Source organism: Equus przewalskii, chromosome 4, assembly GCF_037783145.1.
Source record: "Equus przewalskii isolate Varuska chromosome 4, EquPr2, whole genome shotgun sequence".
Classification (NCBI taxonomy): domain Eukaryota; kingdom Metazoa; phylum Chordata; class Mammalia; order Perissodactyla; family Equidae; genus Equus; species Equus przewalskii.
Genome location: NC_091834.1, coordinates 61,185,147 through 61,200,016, shown reverse-complemented (window position 1 = coordinate 61,200,016; position 14,870 = coordinate 61,185,147). Strand labels below are relative to the sequence as shown.

The 14,870-nt window shown below is 41.1% G+C and overlaps 1 protein-coding gene across 17 annotated transcripts in view; it reads left to right on the top strand.

Annotated features, from left to right (window-relative positions):
- The first annotated feature begins 12,066 nt into the window (after positions 1 to 12,066).
- The window catches only part of NOD1 (nucleotide binding oligomerization domain containing 1), a 49,439-nt gene continuing 46,635 nt past the window's right edge, over positions 12,067 to 14,870 (top strand). For 6 of the 17 annotated variants that reach the window (XM_070616144.1, XM_070616137.1, XM_070616133.1 and 3 more), the window contains exon 1: positions 12,070 to 12,520. The gene's annotated coding sequence lies outside the window, so the exon portion shown is untranslated. Of the gene's footprint in view, positions 12,521 to 14,870 lie in introns of all 17 variants that reach the window. The other 11 variants (XM_070616139.1, XM_070616136.1, XM_070616140.1 and 8 more) reach the window with 6 other exon arrangements.

Below are 14,870 nucleotides of genomic sequence, written 5' to 3'. Positions count from 1 at the left end.
CCAAAGATAAACCTACAGACCAATATCCCTAATGAATAAAGGTGCAAATGTCCTTAACGAAATACTAGCAAATAGAATTCAGTCATACCTTAAAATAATTATACACCATGACCAAGTGAGGTTTATTCCAGAGATGCAAGGCTGTTTCAGTATTTGAAAATCAATCAAAGTAATCCACTGTATTAACAAGCTAAAGAAAAGTCGCATGATCACGTCAATTGATGCAGAAAAGCATTTGGCACAATTCAACACCCATTCATGATAAAAAACAATTCTCAGAAAAATAAGAACAGGGGGGCACTTCAATAACTTGATAAAAAGTGTCTGTAAAATACATACACCTAACATTATACTTAGTAGTAAAAGACTGAATGCTTTCCCCCCAAAACTGGGAGGAAGGCAAGAATAACTGCTCTCACTACTCTTACTCAACACAGTGCTGGAAGCTCTGGCCAGTGCAATAAGGCAAGAAAAGGAAGTGAAAGGCATGCAGGTTGGAAAGTAATAAATGAAACAGTCCCTATTTACAGATGACATGATTGTCTATGTAGAAAACTCCTAGGAATCTACAAAAAAAAGTATCCCTTAGAACCAATAAGTGAGTTCAGCAAGGTCACAGGGTACAAGATAAACATACAAAAAATCAATTTTATTTCTATTCATTAGAATACATGGACACAGAAATTAAAAATATAACACCACTTACAATTGGTTTTTTTAAACTGTAACTTTTTAATTGAGATGAAATTCATATAAAATTGGCCATATTAAACAATTCATTGACATTTAATACATTCACAAAGTTGTCCAACCAACCACCATCTCTATCTACTTCCAAAATATTTTATCACCCCAAAAGGAAACCACACATCCATTAAGCAGTTACTGCCCATTCCTTCCTCCCCTCATTCCCTGGCTACCACCAATCTGCTTTCTGTCCCTATGGATTTACCTATTCTGCATATTTCATATAAAAGGAATCATATAATACATGACCTTTTGTGTCTAGCTTCTTTTACCTAGCATAATGTCTCTGAAGTTCATCAACATTGTAGCATATATTACGACTTCATTCTTTTTTATGGCTGTATAATATTCTATTGTATGTGTATACCATAATTTATTCATCCATCCAGTGATGGACATTTGAACCATCTTCACCTTTTGACTATTGTAAATAATGCTGCTATGAATGTGTGGGTACAGATATTTGAGTACCTCTTTTCAATTATTTTGGGCTTATACCCAGAAGTAGAATTGCTGGATCATATAGTAATTCTATGTTTAACTTTTTGAGGAACCACCAAACTGTTTCCCACATTGGCTGAGCCATTTTACATTTCTATCAGCAATGTATACAATTGCTTTTTTTAAAAGAAGGAAATGCTTAAGTGTAAATCTTACAAAACACAGGTAAGAGTTGTATGCTGAAAACTTCAAAACATTGAAGAAAGAAGTCAAAGATCTAAATAAATGGAGAGGCACACCATGTTCATGGATTGGAAGGCTCAACACAGTAAAGATGTCAATTCTCTCCAATACAGGTTTAACACCATTCCTATCAAAATTCTGCAAGATTATTTTTCTAAAATTTATATGGAAAGTCAAAGGAATTAGAATAGATAAAGCAATTTTGGAAAAGTGGGAGGAATCAATCTATCCAATTTCAAGACTATATGATATTGGCAAAGAGATAAACATAAAGATAAATGCAACAGAACAGGGAACCCAGAAATAGACCCACACAAAGGTTTAAAGGTAATTTAATGAAGGAAAGATGGTCTTTTCAACAAACAGTGCTGGAGCAGCAACTGGACATCCATAGGCCAAAAAATTAACCTTCACTGAACTCTCTTCTTATACAAAACAACTCAAAATGGGTCATGGGCTTAAGTGTCTGACATAAAACTATAAAACTTTTAGGGGAAAAAAGGAGAAAATCTTTGAGATCTAGGGCTTGTCAAAGAGTTATTAGACTTGATACTTGATACCAAAAGCATGATTCATACAAGGAAAAATTGATAAACTAGGCTTCACCAAATTAAAAACTTTGCTCTGTGAAAGGTCCTACTAAGAGAATGAAAATACAAGCTAGGAGTGGGAGAAAATATTTGCAAACCGCATATCTGACATAGGGCTAGTATCTAGAAAATGTAAAGAACTCACAAAACTCAACAGTAAAAGCAAACAGTCTAATTAGAAAATGACCAAGAGACATTTCACCCAAGAGGAGACACAGATGGCAAATAGGCACGTGAAAAGATGTTCAACATCATTAGCAAATCGCAACCACAAAGATATATCACTATCACTACACACCTGTCAGAATGGCTAACATAAAACATTATGACAGCACCAAATGCTCTGAAACTGGACCACTCACACATTGCTGGTAGGAATGTGAAATGGTCCAACCACTCCAGAAAACAGTTTGGCCATTTCCTAAGAAACTAAACATGCAACTACCATATGACCCAGCAGCTGCACTCCTGGGCATTTATTCCAGGGAAATTAATACTTCTGTTCACATATAAACCTATATATGAATGTCTATAGCAGCTTATTCATAATAGCCCCAAACTGGAAATACTCCAAATGTCCTTTAACATGAGAATGGTTAAGGAACTGTGGTAATCCATACCATGGAATACTACTCAGCAATAAAAAGGAAAGGACTAGGGGCTGGCCTGGTGGCACAGTGGTTAAGTTCACATGCTCCACTTCAGCAGCCTGGGGTTTGCTGGTTTGGATCCCGGGCAGGGTCCTATGTACCACTTATCTAGCCATGCTGAGGCAGGTGTCCCACATATAGAATAGAGGAAGATGGGCACAGATGTTAGCTCAGGGCCAATCTTCCCCAGCAAAAATAAATAAATAAATAAAGGAGGAGGATTGGCAGCATATGAGCTCAGAGCTAATCTTCCTCAAAAATAAATAAATAAATAAAAAGGGAAAGGACTACTGATACTTTCAACAACCTGGATGAATCTCTAGAGAATTGTTCTGAGTGAACAAAACCAATCCCAAAATGTTACATACTGTATGCTTCCATTTATACAACATTCTTGAAAAGACAAATTATAGAAATGGGGAATAGACTAGTGGCTGCCAGGGGTTGAGGAAAGAGTAGTATGGTATCATAGGGAAACATGAGGGATTTTGTGGGGATGGAAACATTCTGTATATTGACTCTATCAACGCCAGCATCCTGGTTGTGATATTGCATAATAGTTCTGCAAGATGTTACCATCGAGGGAAATAGAATTAAGGACCTCTCTGCATTATTTCTTATTTATTTATTGCAGTAACATTGGTTTCTAACATTATATAAATTTCAGGTGAACATCGTTATACATTTCGATTTCTGTGTAGATTACATCATGTTCACCACCCAAAGAAATGCATCACCATACACATGTGCCTAATCACCCTCCTTCCTTCCCGCTTCGCCTCTGGTAACCAATCCAATCTCTGTTTCTATGTGTTTGTTTGTTGTTGTTTTTATCTTCTACTTATGTGTGAGATCATATGGTATTTGACTTTCTCCCTCTGACTTATTTCACTCAGCATAATACCCTCAAGTTTCATCCATGTTGTTACAATGGCCAGATTTCATGGTTTCTTATTGCCAATTAGTATTCCTTTGTGTATATATGCCACATCTCCTTTATCCATTCCTCCTTTGATGAGCACCTAGGTTGCTTCCAAGTATTGACTATTGTGAATAATGCCCCAGTGAACATAGGGGTACATGTAACTTTATGCATTCGTGTTTTCATGTTCTTTGGATAAATATCCAGCAGTGGAATAGCTGGATTATATTGTAGATCTATTCTTAATTTTTTGAGAAATCTCCATACTGTTTTCCATAGTGGCTGTACCAGTTTGCACTCCCACCAGCAGTGTACAAGGGTCCCCTCCTCTCCACATCCTCTCCAACGCTTGTTGTTTCCTGTCTTGTTAATTCTAGCCATCTGACCGGAGTGAGGTGATATCTCATTGTAGTTTTGATTTGCATTTCCCTGATAGTTAATGATGCTGAGCATCTTTTCATGTGCCTGTTGGCCATCTATATATCTTCTTTGGAGATATGTCTATTGGGATCTTTTCCCCGTTTTTTAATTGGGTTGTTACGGGGATTTTTTGTTGAGATGTATAAGTTCTTGTATATTTGGATATTAACCCCTTATTAGATATATGGTTGCAAATATCTTCTCCCAATTGTAAGGTTGTCTTTTCATTTTGTTGATGGTTTCCTTTGCTGTGCAGAAGCTTTTCAGTTTGATGTAGTCCCATTTGTTTATTTTTTCTATTGTTTCCCTTGCCTGGTCAGACATGGTACTTGAAAATATGCTGCTTAGACTGATGTCAAAGAGTGTTTTGCCTATGTCTTCTTCTAGAAATTTAATGGTTCCAGGTCTTACATTCAAGTCTTTAATCCATTTTGAGTTAATTTTTGTGTATGGTGTAAAATAATGGTCTCCTTTCATTCTTTTGCACATGGCTGTCCAGTTTTCCCAACATCGTTTATTGACGAGACTTTCCTTTCTGCATTGTATGTTCTTGGTTCCCTTGTCAAAAATTAGCTATCCATAGATGTGTGGGTTTGTTTCTGGGCTCTCGATTCTGTTCCTTGATCTGTGTGTCTATTTTTGTACCAGGACCATGCTGTTTTGACTACTATAGCTTTGTAGTATATTTTGAAATCAGGAGTGTGATACCTCCAGCTTTGTTCTTTTTTCTCAGGATTCCTTTTGCTATTCGGGGTCTTTTCTCGTTCCATATAAATTTTAGGATTCTTTGTTCTATTTCTGTGAAAAAGGTTGTTGGAACTTTGATAAGGATTGCATTGAATCTATAGATTGCTTTAGGAAGTATGGACATTTTAACTATGTTAATTCTTCCACTCTAAGAGCATGGAATATTTTTACATCTCTTTGTGTCTTCTCCAATTTCTTTCAACAATGTTTTATAGTTTTCAGTGTACAGATGTTTCACCTCCTTAGTTAAGTTTATTCTTAGATATTTTATTCTTTTTGTTGCGATTTTAAATGGGATTGTATTCTTAATTTCTCTTTCTGCTACTTCGTTGTTAATGTACAGAAACAACTGATTTTTGTATGTTGATTTTGTATCCTGCAACTTTACCATATTCATTTATTATTTCTAAAAGTTTTTTAGTGGATTCTTTAGGATTTTCTATATATAAAATCATGTCATCTGCAAACAATGACAGTTTCACTTCTTCCTTTCCAATTCAGATCCCTTTTATTTCTTTTTCTTGCCTGATTGCCCTTACTAAGATGTCCAATACTACGTTAAATAAGAGTGGTGAAAGTGGGCATCTTTGTCTGGTTCCTGTTCTTAGAGGGATAGCTTTCAGTTTTTCTCCATTGAGAATGATATTAGCTGTGGGTTTGTCGTATGTAGCCTTTATTATGTTGTTACTTTCTTTCTATACTCATTTTATTCAGAGTTTTTATCATAAATGGATGCTGTATCTTGTCAAGTGCTTTCTCTGCCTCTATTGATCATGTGACTTTTCTTCTTCATTTTATTAATGTGGTGTATCACGTTGATTGATTTGAGGATGTTGAACCATCCCTACATTCCTGGAATAAATCCCACTTGTTCATGGTGTACAACCTTTTTGATGTATTCTTGTATTCGATTTTCTAGTATTTTGTTGAGGGTTTTTGCATTGATGTTCCTCAGTGATATTGGCCTGTAATTTTCTTTTTTGTGTTGTCCTTGTCTGGTTTTGTATCAGGTTAACATTGGCTTTGTAGAATGAGTTTGGAAGTTTCCCCTCCTCTTCAATTTTTTGGAAGAGTTTGAGGAGGATAGGTACTAAGCCTTCTTTGAATGTTTGGTTGAATTCACCAGGGAAGCCATCTGGTCCTGGACTTTTATTTTGGGAGAGGTTTTTGATTACTGTTTTGATCTCCTTACTGGTGATTGGTCTATTCAAATTCTCTATTTCTTCTTGATTCAGTTTTGGAAGGTTGTATGATTCTATGAATTTATCCATTTCTTCTAGATTATCCAATTTGTTGGCATATAGCTTTTCATAGTATTCTCTTCTTTTCTATTTCTGAAGTGTCTGTTGTAATTTCTCCTCTTTGATTTCTGATTTTATTTGAGCTTTCTCGCTTTTTTTCTTGGTGAGTCTAGCTAAAGGTTTGTCAATTTTGTTTATCTTTTCAAAGAACCAGCTCTTGGTTTCATTGATTTTTTTTCTTTTTTTCTTTTTTTAGTCTCTATTTCGTTTATTTCTGCTCTGATTTTTATTATTTCCTTCCTTCTACTGATTTTGGGCTTTGTTTGTTCTTCTTTTTCCAGTTTCTTTAGGTGCAGTGCTAGATTTTTTATTTGGGACTTTTCTCATTTGTTGAGGTAGGCCTGAATTGCTATAAATTTCCCTCTTAGAATCACTTTTGCGGTATCCCATAGATTTTGGCATGTCGTATTTTCATTTGAATTTATCTACAGGTATTTTTTTGATTTATCTTTTGATTTCTTCATTGACCCAATCGTTGTTCAGTAGCATTTTGTTTAATCTCCACATATTTGTGGCTTTTCTGATTTTCTTCCTGTAGTTGATATATAGTTTCATACCTTTATGGTCAGAAAAGATGGTTGGTATTATTTCAATATTCTTAAATTGGCCTAATATGTGATCAATCCTGGAGAATGTTCCATGTGCATTTGAAAAGAACGTGTCTTCTGTGGTTTTCAGATGGAATGTTCTATATATATCTACTAAGTCCATGTGGTCTAATGTGACATTTAAAGCCAATGTTTCCTTATTGATCTTCTGTTTGGAGGATCTATCCATTGGTGTAAGTGGAATGTTAAAGTCCCTTACTTTGTTTTTTTTTTTTTTTTTTTGAGGAAGATCAGCCCTGAGTGACATCTGCCACCAACCCTCCTCTTTTTGCTGAGGAAGACTGACCCTGAGCTAACATCTGTTGCCATCTTCCTCTACTTTATATGTGAGATGCCTGTCACAGCATGGCTTGACAAGCAGTGCATAGGTCTGCACCTGGGATCCAAAGTGGGAAATGCTGGGCTGCCAAAGTGGAACGTGTGAACTTAACCACTGCACCACTGGGCCGGCTCCAAAAGTCCCCTACTATTATTGTGTTAATATTCCTCCATTTATGTCTGTTAGTAACTGCTTTAAATATTTAGGTGCTCCTATGTTGGGTGCACACATATTTACAAATGTTATATCCTCTTGTTGGATTGTTCCCTTTATCATTATGTAGCACTCTTCTTTGTCTCTTGTTATAGTTTTTGTTTTAAAGTCTATTTTGTCTGATATAAGTATTGCTACCCAAGCTTTCTTTTCATTGCCATTGCATGAAGTCTCTTTTTCCATCCCTTCACTTTCAGTTTGTGAGTGTCTTTAGGTCTAGGGTGTGTCTCTTGTATGCAGCATATATATATATACATATATATATATTTTTTTATCCCATCAGCCACCATATGTCTTTTGGTTGGAGCATTTAGTCCATTGACATTTAAAGTAGCTATTGATAAATATGTACTTATTGCCATTTTGTTACTTTTTTTCTGGGTGTTTTAGTAGTTCTTCTCTGTTCCATTCTTCTCTTGCTCTCTTCCCTTATGGTTTGATGGTTTTCTTTAGTATTATGTTTGGTTCCCTTTCTCTTAATTACTTGTGTATTTATCATAGGTTTCTGGTTTGTGATTACTGTGAGGTTCATATATAATAATCTACGTATATAGCAATCTATACTGAATTGATGGTCTCTTTAGTTTAACTTCTTTCTAAAAGCTCTACTTTTTTGCTCCTCTCCTCCCACATTTTATGTTTTTGATATCATATCTAACCTCTTTTTGTGTGTATGTATCCATTACCCGCTTATCATTGAAATACGTAATTTTACTACTTTTGTCTTTTGATCTCTGCGTCATCTTCATAGGTGGTCAATCTGCCACCTTTAGTGCATTTTTGCCTTTACCAGTGATCTTATTGCCTTTTTTTTTTTTTGGATAATTTTATTATTTCTATTTGTGGTCTTCTCTTTCCCACTAAAATAAGTTCCTTTAACATTTCTTGTAAAACTGGTTTCTTGGTGATAAATTCCTTTAATTTTTGCTTGTCTGGGAAACTTTATCTCTCCTTCCATTCTGAATGATAACCTTGCTGGGTAGAGTATTCTTGTCTGTAGGTTTTTCCTTTCAGCACTTTAACTATATCATGCCACCCCTTTCTAGCCTGTAAGGTTTTGGCTGAGAAGTCAGCTGATAGCCTTATGGGATTTCCTTTGTATGTCACTTGTTGCCTTTCTCTTGCAGCTTTTAGGATTCTTTCTTTATCTTTAATTTTGGACGTATATAATTATAATGTGTCTTGGTGTGGGCATCTTTGGGCTAATCTTGTTTGGTGCTCTCTGTGCTTCATGTACTTAGATATCTGTATCCTTTCTTAGGTTAGGAAAGTTTTCACCTATTATTTCTTCATATAGATTCTCTGCCCTTTTGTCTTTCTCTTCTCCTTCTGGGACACCTGTAATATGAATGTTAGTGTGCTTGATGTTGTCCCAAGGTTTCCTTAGACTGTTCTCATTCTTTTTAATTATTTTTTCTTTTATCTGTTCAGCTTGGGTGATTTCCTCTAGTCTTTCATCCAGCTCGCTGATCTGTTACTCTGTATCATCTACTCTGCTATTGAGTCCCTTGGGTGAATTTTTCATTTCCAGTATTGCATTCTTCATTTCTGATTGGTTCTTTTTTATACTTTCCAATTGTTTGTTGACATTCTCACTGTGTTCATCCAGTCTTCTCCCAAGATCAGTGAGCATCCTTATGACTTTTTGTTTGAACTCTTTGTCAGGTAGCTTGTTTATTTCTGTTTCATTTAGTTCTTTTCCTGGGTTTTTGTCCTGTTCCCTTGCTTGGAATGCATTCCTTTGCCTCCTCATTTTGTCTCTTTCTCTGTGCTTATATCTATGTATTAGGAGAGTCAGCTATGTCTCCTGATCTTGGAGAAGTGACCTTATGTAGGAGAGGCCTTTTGAGGCCCAACAGTGTGCTTCCCTCTTGCCACCAGTTCCAAATGTTCCAGGAGTAACCTGAGTGTGGGCTACGTGTGTCCTTCTGTTGTGGCAGGGTTGCTTTTGATGCAGGTACCCAGGGAATCTAGGCTGTCCCCCTGGCCAGCTGGTTGTAATGCTCTGCTGCACATGGCTGTTACAGACCCTTCAGTCACTTTATCAGGTTTGGGGAGCCTCAGCACAGTTGGCTGCAAGGTCTAGTAGCACATTCCTGTTGCAGTCTTTCTGTTAAGAGAGTGGGCACCAAGCATGGCTGGTTGCTAGGCTCAGGGGCTTACAATTGCTGTAGGCCTCCAGCCTGCCAGGCTATTGTCAGCTCTCTCAGGCTTGCAGCTGAGTGAGGCAGGCCCCAGGCACAGGAGTACCCAATTGTTTCAGGTGGGGCTGATGCCCTATGTGGCTGTTTGAGAAGCACAGGTCTTCTGCCACTGATAAGCCACATGGCCCACAGGTCCACACACACCATCAACACAGTCCTGGGCTGTGCACACATCCCAACCCCCTGCAGCATACCCAGTCTCCCCCCTGCAGAGGTCCCCAAACACTCCACCAACACCCCACCCACTCCACTAGCTCCTCACACATGCCCTGCCCTACAGAGGTGGATTCACTCACCTCCCCACAGGATCCAGACACCTAGTCTATACCTGCTGGAAAGTTGCCCCAGGGCTTGCTGTTGTGTGGGGCCAGTCCGTAGGGTGGGCTGCCTGCCTGAGCTGGATTAAATCGGTGCTAGTGGGTGAGGCAGACCCCTGGGCTAACAGGCCAGGGCAAGACCTCCAACAGCACCTGATAGCATCTGTGTCAGCATGCATGTACTAGGTCACAATAATGGCTGCTGCCAATGTCTCAGTCCCTGGAGAGGTCTCACCTCTCACTGAGATATACCCAGAGCCTACCAGGTGAGTCTCTTTTCAAAAAAGCACTGTGCCCTTTCTTTCTGGTGATTTTATGTTGCTTTCCAAAATGGATGAATTTGTGCATGGGCCCTTTAAGAGCTGGCTTTTTTCCATTTATGTCAGATAGGTTTTCTAGGGGTATTCCCTGTTGTAGTTAATAGCCAGCAAAGCCAGATGTTCTGACACTTGTCTCAGTTGTGCTGAGTCTGAAGGATGCTTATAGTGGTAATGTTCCCCTACTCAGGTGCCCCGCTCCTCCAGGGGAGGCTGCATACCTTAGGATTGCTCCTGGCCAGCTGTGAAGCACCACAGCTTGCAAAGGTGGCTTTTTTCTCTCCAGAAAGCAATTTCTGCCTCTTCTGCTTCAGTCAGGACTGTCTCTTGTTGTGGGAGTTCTTTTTATCCAGTTTTCAGTTCTCTCTCTAGAGTAATTGTTCCAAGAATAGTTGTAACTTGGTTGTGTTCATGGGAGGAGGTGAGTTCAGAGTCCGCCTACGCCACCATCTTGACACCAACTTCTGGTATCTCTAATGACTCCAGTAGACTGAAATTTCAGGGTCAGCCATGCCAGGAATCCAAAAAGAAAGATAGTACTGAGGAGAGGTGGTGGTGACTTCAGCTCCAGCAGTAATGGCAGTGGCGATGGTGATGGCCTCTGCAGTGTTTCTTATAGCTGCATGTGAATTTACAATTATCTTTAAATAAAGCTTAGTTAAACAAAAAATAACTATATATGAGCAAAGAACAGCAAAGAACAGGAGACTGTTAAAAATGGCCAAGAAAACTAGAAATAGAACCAAAGGACTTTTAGAAAGTAAATATATTATTGTTGAATGAAGAACTTAAATAGATGGGGTATTGGTTTCCTACTGCTGCTGTAACAAATTATCACAAACTTAGTGGCTTAAAACAACACAAATTTATTGTCTTACAGTTCTGGAGGTCAGAAGTCTGAAATGGGTCTCACTGGGCTAAAATCAAGATGTCCGCAGGACTGTGTTCCTTGTGGAGGCTCTGTGGGAGAATCCATTTCCTTGCCTTTTCCAGCTTCTAGAAACGACCCTCATTTGGTGATTTGTAACTCCATTCCTCCATCTTCAAAGCCAGCAACAACAGGCCAGGTTCTTCTCTGGCTTCCATCTCTTTGGAACTCCTTCTCTTGTTTCCCTCTTCCACTTATATGGAGGCTTCTAATTACACTGGGCCCACACCAACAATCCACCATAATCTTCCCATCTCAGCGTCAGCCGATTAGCACCCTTAATTCCATCTGCTCCCTTAATTCTCTTTACCATATTCACAGTTCCAGGTGTAGGACATGGTGGGGTGGGAGGTCCGGCACTATTCTGCCTACCACAGATGAGTTAAAGAGCAGATTCAAATATCTATGAATAATTGATGAAGGTCAAGACAGAACTGAAGCAGTTACTCAGAAAGCAGCCACAAAACCAGTATATGAAAAATACAAACGAGAGTTTAAAAGACATGGAAGATAAAATTCAGAATCCTATTAGGAAACAAAATTTTTCTGTTTTTTCTACCAGTTCATATAAGAACAAACTAGAGGAATTAGCATCTTTAGAATCTTCATTTTGGTGTTTACAAGTTTGCGCCTTGTATTTCATCAATTTTCTGTTCGCAAAGTTTCACTTCTGAGTTGTGAACATACTTTCCCTTTCTCAGAAGGCAGCGTTTGATGACAATTCAAATATTTACGTGCATATGTGGTCACATGATTGCACGTACTTTAGCGTGAATAAGTGACTTTTCATAGCATCTATAGGCCTATGTAAACCTTCCCCATTTGAAACGTTTAACAAATATTTTATTAGAGAAACTTATTAGCATGTTAAAAACTCCTTTACAAGTCATTACAGCATAAAGTTTAGAATATAAAATGTACACTGCCAAGAACAGATATAAGGAAAGGAATATAAAATTTTTAAATTTTAGGAAGTGTAAATCGAAGTCCATGCTCTGTTGTAAAACCTGTGATTACTTTGAGCTCTTTTCATCGGGGAGCACGTGGGAGAGTTTCACCATCATGCCCAGGAGTTGCCTCTGGTTGCAAGTGCTGAGTTGGCACTTTTAGGGGGACGGGCCCGGGCTGGCCGCGGCTGGGGCCGAGCTAGCGCCAGGAGCTCCCGAGCGTGTCAGGCCTGGCAGGACTCTCGCGCCTGCCCGCTGGCCGCCGCGCGTGGGTTGGCCGCTCGCGCTCCTGCAGGGAGCGCCCTGGGGGCCGCCCGAGGCCATTCTTTGCGCGCGGCGTCTCCCGGCCCAGGAGAGCGGCCGCACCGCCGACCCTGCCTCGTCCGCAGCACGGCCGGGGCCTGACCGCGCAGGCCGCCGAGGCTCGGGGGCACAGCCGGAGGGGCGCGGCTGCCACTGCCGCCCGGCCAGTTCCCGTTCCGGCCGCCGGCGAGCGCCCGCTCCCGCCCTGTCCCGTGGCGCAGCAGCGGGGCGCCGCGCTCCCGGGCGCGCCTGGCTCGGGCTCTCGCTCCCAGCCGCTGCGAGGTCTGCAAACCTGGCGGCCAGGTAAGTCCCAACGACGAGGCGTTCGCGCGGGGCAGAAGTTTTCTGGGGTCCCGGGCGCCGTGATGGAGGAGGCGCAGGGAGGCGGGAATCCTGCGTGCGGGCGGAATGAAAAGCTGCCCTGGAAGAGCTCCAGGTGGAACGAGGCAGAGAAACCCGGGAGTTTGAGGAACGCAGCGAAAGTTAAGAGGAATGAACTTCAGCGTCAGCGGAATCGTGTATCCCACGGCGGTCTAGGCAGGGCGTCTCAATCCTGCCTACACCTCAGAATCACCGGGGAGCTTTTAAAATCCGGATGCCCAGGCCGCACCCCAGACCGATTCCATCAGAATCCCTGGGGGTGGGACCCAGTCCTCTGTATCGTTTAGACTCCCCCGGTGATTACAAGATGCAGCCAGGGTTGAGAACTAGTGACCAAAGGGAGGCAGCCGCGAGAAGGTGGAAAGGCAGGCGGGGGCCTTGATGGAGGCCAGCCTATAGACGAATCCGGCTGCGCTCAGCGTCCTGTGTGGGCCTGGGGACTGGGCAGCGGCCTTCCCTCGGGCTTCCTGAGCCGCAAAGGAGGGGAATGACACAATGCTTGGCAGGGTCGCCTCAATAGTGTTGTTCAAAATAGCCTCGGATATTCACGTAGTCTGTTGGCACATCATGAAAAACAGGAATGCCAGATTACCAGGCCCTCTTGGTTCTGCCTTCTGGGAAATGCCTCCATTGTTGGCATTTGAAATTAAGTTGAGGGAAGCAGTAAACCCATGGCCTTGACAACTTGTGGGTTTTCTGCTTTAAGGATGAAGCCAGGAGTGCTTGCCACAGGGCCAAGTTTGCCTCTCCTTCTGAAAGCCCCCTACTTAAGATATGTCCAGGGATGAGTAACTTTACTGTGGATATTAGAGAGCAGTGGATTCCAAAGCATGGACCCTGTCCTCACCTGGGGTAGATGCTGGGGGCAGGTAGCTGTAATCCAGCAAGCAGGACCATTGGACAAGAGACAGACGTGTGCCGGGCAGATGAGAAAGGTGGATTTAAAACAAACCTCAGCGGACAGGTAGAAGAGAGGACTTACGAAGGGTCTATGAAGAACAGGTTTCATTTTTGTGGAACGGAGAAATAAGTTCAAGCTTTGGAGCCCATCAAACCTGGGCCCACATTCAGATTCTGTCACTTCTGTGATATGTGACCATGGGCAAGTTACATGACCTCTCTGAGCCCCTGTTTTCTTAACTCTAAAATGGGGATAAAAATAGTAACTGTGTCCTGGGGCTAATATAGTTAAATAAGGGAATGTGTATCAGACGCCTGGCAGGGCAGGTGGCACATGGCAGATGCTCTGACAGTGCTAGTTATTAGGCACAGTAGTGGTGATTTGTGTTCAATGATTGTTCATTTCGTACAGCCACGATGAGGCAGAGCGTTTGTCCAGACATTGTCTCCCATGAAACTCCATTCCCCTGCTCTTCTCCTGCCCTGCTCGGGGAAGGGCTCTGTGGATCCTAACCCCTTGGGTCTCTGGCTGCTTTGAGGTCTGGAATCTCAGGCCTCCCAAAAGATGGCTTATTAATGGCTCTGGAATCGTTTTACACCATGTGATAGGAATGAATTTCTTGACAAAAGAAAGTGGTCCTTAATCTTGAGACTTCCTCCACCCCACTGCCACATATATCAAAAAACAGGCTCCCAAGAAAGCCGGGCTGTCTCCAGGTCTCAGAATTGATGTCGGAACACACGTGGCTCTCCTGCTGGCAGCATCCTCGGGCCACACCCTGGATCTTCTTGTTTTGCTCCTGACTGTTGGCCTAGAGACAATGAATCCTTCTTCAATGACCAAGAAGAGTCAGGAATTTAGAGAAGGGGAGGACCCACATCTTACAGTATCCATGCCAGCATCCCAGCTGAACCTTTCACCCTGGTGAACAATGACACCCTGTGTGTCATTGACCATCATTTTGACAGTAACAGCCACACTGTTAGATTAGACATTAGAAATAGCAACAGTGATGTAATGTGGGTGTAAAGGTCAACTGCTTTTACCATGTGTGGGCGATCTCTCGTTTTTGCTTAAACGAGAATATCAATTTCTTGTCTCTTTTTATCCAAAGAGTTCAGTATTTCTTCAAAACCTAAGACATCAACCTGGGATTTGAGGTTTAAGTTACCAGTTTGTCTTATGATTCTCCTTTTTTAGGGGAGTTTAGGCAAGATGAAATTAGGAAAGCTAAAGTTTGTACTTGTGCTGAGTTTTTTGTCATGCAGAAGCTGTAGGTATTTTCCAAGTTTCTGGAAGTCCTGTTTTCTTTTATCTTCTGGGTAATGTCAGTTGCATTTCACACAGGGGCCTCCTTTTGTGCATGCTCAA